General features: G+C 40.4%; 1 non-coding gene across 1 annotated transcript; it reads left to right on the top strand.

The window, feature by feature from the left end:
- Window positions 1-817: 817 nt before the first annotated feature.
- Window positions 818-923, top strand: LOC130471011 (small nucleolar RNA R71). Its single transcript, XR_008931712.1, has one exon. It is a non-coding gene; the product is annotated as a small nucleolar RNA R71 (small nucleolar RNA).
- The last annotated feature ends 4534 nt before the right edge of the window (window positions 924-5457 follow it).

Here is a 5457-nt window from a genome sequence, read left to right on the forward strand (position 1 = left end):
TCTGGTCACAGGCTGTGAAGGGAGTTGACCCTTGGGTCTCTCTGCGAGAGTAGTAGCCATTTGTGCCAACTGTTTATCCATGATCTTGTTATGAGCAGTGAGGGCATCGATTTTGGTATCCTTTTCGCTCAAAGACTTCTGCAATTCTAACATCATATTCCGCATCTCAACAAGCATGAGATCAGGCTGTGTGGGTTGAGGCTGTGAAGGAAAGCCAGATGGTCCACTAGGCTGCGGGTTGTAGTTTCGCGGTTGGTAGGGCTGCTGTGGTGGTGGTTGGTAAGGTTGTTGTGGTGGTGGAGGGTGTTGAATCTGGTGGGGGTTCTGAACATTAGTACTCCTATATGATAATAGGGGGTTGTTTTTATACCCCTCATTGTATGAGTTGGAGTATGGATTGTTCTGCTTGTAGGCCTGGAATGCATTGCATTGTTCAATAGAGCTCCTACATTCCGGTGCATAATGACCTTGCATCCCACAACTATTACAGACATTGGCCAACTGAGCACTCATTGCGGCGACACTAGCTTGTTGGGTGGCTTGGGAATATGCGATCTGTATATTGTCCAGCTTGTGATGTAGGGCAGTTAGCTGAGCAGTAAGTTGTTCAATAGAGTTCATCTCATGCTTAACACCACGATCGGCAAAACCTCTAGGATTCCCATATTGGGCACTATGGATGGCCATCTCCTCAATCACCTCTAAAGCTCTAGGCACCTCCAGTTGCATAAATATCCCACTGGCAGCTGAATCCAAAAGACACCTAGACTCATTACCCAGACCATTATAGAACTGCTGAACCAGGAACCAGTCCTTCAAACCATGGTGTGGGCACTCTCTTTGCAAGTCCTTGAATCTTTCCCAAACCTCGAACAAACTCTCATCTGCTTGTTGAGAGATACCTAATATCTGTCCCCTTAGATGAGCTGTCTTCTCAGGTGGGAAATATTTAACATAGAATGCAAGGGCCAAAGAATTCCAATCGGTGATTTTCATAGTTGCGCGGTTGAGACTATTAATCCATAGCTTTGCCTTCCCACTCAATGAAAATGGAAAGAGTATCTCCATAGTCTGCTCCGATGTTAAATTCTTCTGCTTAATGGTGGCACAATACTGAATGAAAGACTGAATATGGAGATCAGGATCTTCACCCTTTTCCCCACCGAATTGGTGTCTCTCGATCATGTTTATCAGCTGGGGTTCGATCTTGAAATTCTCGACCGCAATGGGAGGCATGATTGCCTTGGGGAGCACAGACAGACTTGGTTTAGAGTAGTCTGTAAGCCTTGGCACAAGTGGGGGTGGCGGTGGTGGTTCTTGGTCACCCATCTCTGAATCTGTATGGAATAGATTGCTAATCAGATAGTCGGATTCAGAGTCAGGATAGTCTCTCAACTGTTTAACGAATCTACGCCGTCTACGAAAGGTCCGTTCAGGTTCAGGATCGAACGAAGTCAGATCGCTGGTATGGACAGTCCTGGGCATAAACAAGAAAAAACTAGAAAACAGTCGTGAGATCCGGTCTCAAGGAACGGGAGTCCCTTGAGAAGTAACAAACAATAATCTAGAAAAACAATTAATAACAGAAAATAAAACCGTTTCCCCGGCAACGGCGCCAAAATTTGACAGGCTAAAGTCGTATCACCTAATCAAAAATAACCTAAGGTCCACTAGCTAGGTAGCAAGGGAAGTCAGGATCGTATCCACAGGGAAACAGGTGTTCTTTCTACTATTAAATTACTAATCTAGACTACTGGTAACAAGAGTTTGGATTGGTTTGTGTATTAAACTAAAGCAAATAATCAAATCGGAAAATAACAATATTAAAGGAATCTAGGGCAGCGGTTCACCATAAATGCAGACCAGGATTGGACAACGAACAATGACAATCAATTAACAATCATAACTAGGAAAACATGCATCTCTCGAATCTTATGAATTCCTTAGGAAAGAACAACTAGCGGGCTCTCGCTACGTACTAGAAATAATTCCTATCTAATAGCCACAGACCAAAAACATCAGATTTATACCTCTCGGCGAATAATCCAAGGTTAATCAAACTCAAATCAAAATAGTCCGGCCGAACAGAATTGACGAGCAATAATAATAAGCTATAGAAATTATAATCAATCAATCAATAATCAAGTCCACATATAATCCCAATCATGCATTCATGGATCCCCTAAACCCTAGAAATTAAACTACTCACTCATGATAATAAATAACAAAGCAATTAGCATAATGGAAAACATCATTAAAGCAACAAAATAAATTAAGGTAGGAAATAATACCGAATTGAAGAACAAATAAAATAATAAAGCTTGGATCTTTACTTGAAATTAAAAACTAAGTATTTGAATAATTGGAGAGAAAACTAGAAATAAACTAAGTATTGAAAACTAGAAGGAAAAATTGCTTTAAATAATCCAACATTTTGACGATTTTCCGATAATAATCCAACTATTGGATTATTATTTAATAATCCAACCTTTGCACCCCATTAACTTTTATTGAACCCAAATGACTAGTAACCGGCTAGAAAGGTTAACTTTTTAATTTTTCTCTTTAAATTTTTGTTTTCTACCTCCTCTTTCTTCTTCATTTCTACCTCTCTACAAATTTCACATTTCTAACTAAACTTGTTTGGATGAGTCAACTTACTCACTCCTTCACTTTTAAAAGATCAAGTCTCCACCCACCATCTCCGAATTCCTACTTTCCTTAAAAATGAGTCATTTTCCATCACCACCATCTCATCGCCACCCTTCTTATTCCTCACTCTTTCCTTAGTCCTGTGTCCTGCCCCACCTTCACCACCACCGATACACCCACCAACCGACGCCCTCCTAAAAGAGGTCAAAAACCTCAAATCCCCCTTCCCCAATGGTGTAATCCGCCTCAACAACAACTTCCTCGTCGCATCCTCTCCCACCCCACCGCGGCCTTTCTTTCTCCTTCTTTAATCAATTAATCTCATACATTGTTGTAATCCCCCTACCCCAAATAACGCCTCTACCCGACCTCGAAAATCACCGATACGTACACCACCTATTTTGTCCTCGAATGAAGACGACCCTACGCCGTCGTCCTTCTCTTCTATCACTTCTGAATACTTCTCCTCATATATTAAGTTGAATTATTAAGAATTTGGTTGATTCTAGTTGAAAGACCTTAGTGTATTGTGAAGTGACATTTAATTTCTATTGATATTATAATTTGATTTATGTAGAGGGAGATTATAGGTGATGACAGGGGGTTAATTTGATGGAGGGATCGATCTCATCAATATATGATTTAATTTTGATGATTAATTGATGCTGATGATAATGGCAGGATGGAGGAGGGAGGAGGGAAAGAGGGAGGAAGGAAAGAAAGAAGTAAACTAAAAACCCCAGAAAGAAGAAGGAAAAAGGAAAGAAAAAAGAATTAACAATAAATAAATTGTAACAAATGGTTGAATGACACGTGTATAGTTTACCTATTGTATTAGGTTGATGACCGGTTGGGTGCAATGGAAGTTAATGGGTATCAAAGGTTAGATTATTAGATAATAATCCAAATGTTGGATTAATAACGGAAAATCGTTAAAAGGTTGGATTATTTAATGTAATTTTTCCAAACTAGAATAATAGATATCACTAAAAATATAAGGGGCTAGTATTTATAGTTTACCCAAAATAGAGCCCAAAATCGGAAATAAAAAACTCGCGAAATACGTTGGAGGTTGGCGTCGCCCGATCGGGCGACGCTTCGCCCGATCGAGCGATGTGCTCGATAGTCGGGCAGCTCGGGCGAAATTCTGCCCGATCGGGCGGTTGCAAAATGCCCAGAACAACGCCCGGAATGACCGCCTGATCCGGATCGGGCGAAGCCCGCCCGATCGGGCGCGTGTTGAAACTGCACGATCCTCTATCTTCAAAACGTCATATCTCCTTCGTTATTCGTCTGAATTAGGCGAGTGACCACTTGTTGGAAAGCTACTGAAGTCTAGAATCCAACCCAATTGAACTTACATCATTTGAAGTTGTAGAACTTGAGTTATGCTTAAAATAGTGGACTATAGTCATTTTTGTACTTCCTTCGTTATTCGCTTTGCTTCAAAACTCTCCAAACTTAATGTTTGTGCTCTCGAAAGTACATAATCTCTTGTATTGATTCAAATGAGTAGGAAATGCACAAAAATATGCTAATTCCTACAATGATGAACCTGGAACTACAAACACACTACAAGGAGCACATTAGTACTAAAAATCGCTCCGAAGAGCTCATTTGAGATCATAAAGTACTAAGGGACGGGGGTAAAAACTCTATATAAAACACACATATCAATAATTTAATTGTCCAAGGTATTATCTTATTAGGCGTGATAGATCAATCAAGTTAATAGTTTGACAATTTTATAAAAGGGTGATGAAAGCGATTAAATCATATGAGGGACACATTACAACGCACCCTTGAGAGGTGCGTCACGGTTCTCAGAAAACTAACCACTTGGCTTTGCTATTTCTCCTTTTATTTAACGAATCTCGGGTTTCTAAGCAGTGTTCCAGTATTTAGGCTTAAATCATCAGCTACAAGGGGCAGGACGCGTTCTGTTCGACTTTTGGGTCGATTGCGAAAGAACGCCGGATAAATTTCGCAGCGTGAGGCTAGGCTTAAGGCTAGAGTCAATACTCAGGTTATGGAATTGTGTATTGTGTTCACGTCGGTTTTTAGGCTGTATTTATAGGGAAAGAGTTTGTGGAAAGATAGATCTTTAGAATACGAATCCAAAAAGAATTCGGAGACGACACGGCCCCAGGCATTTTCAGCGCCCAGGGCTGGGCACCGAAGATTTCGGCGCCCAGATCCAGGCGTTGAAAATGGGATCTGGGCCGAGTTCTTTGTCAGATTTTGACTCTTAGAAGGTGGAGCTTTTGAGACTTATCCGAGTCTTTTAGTGTGTATTAACTTTATGACGGAATGCGTCTGGGCCCGTTACGAACTCCAGGTTCGTTAGGATTTTAATTAATACGTAACTCTTACTTTCGAATTATACCAGGAATAGAATTCCTTTTGCAAATTCTATCTCTTTTAGGATTTATGTTGGAGTGCAACACCTAATTCTGATAGGTTTCTATCTTTTATGACTTTACCACTTTTAACAACTACCTTTTACGGCAGTTACTACTTTTAGCAGGTTTTCATAAATAGAGGTTTTGGCCGAAATGAAAAGGGTGATTGAGATTCGTTATTTTATAGGAGATGTGTTGCCAAGTGGAGATTTATGTTCTCATCATCGAACCTTCCCTTTCGGGAATGGGGACAAAAGTAGGTGTCTACAGTACCAATATGCAATCATTGCTTGATTTATAGACTTGAGCATTACGATTATGCATGAGGTTTCAACACAATCCACGCCATGAATTTGCTTGTAACCTTTAGCAACTAATCTAGCTTTGTGTGTGAACACAATTC

This window comes from Spinacia oleracea, chromosome 3 (assembly GCF_020520425.1).
Source record: "Spinacia oleracea cultivar Varoflay chromosome 3, BTI_SOV_V1, whole genome shotgun sequence".
Lineage (NCBI taxonomy): Eukaryota > Viridiplantae > Streptophyta > Magnoliopsida > Caryophyllales > Amaranthaceae > Spinacia > Spinacia oleracea.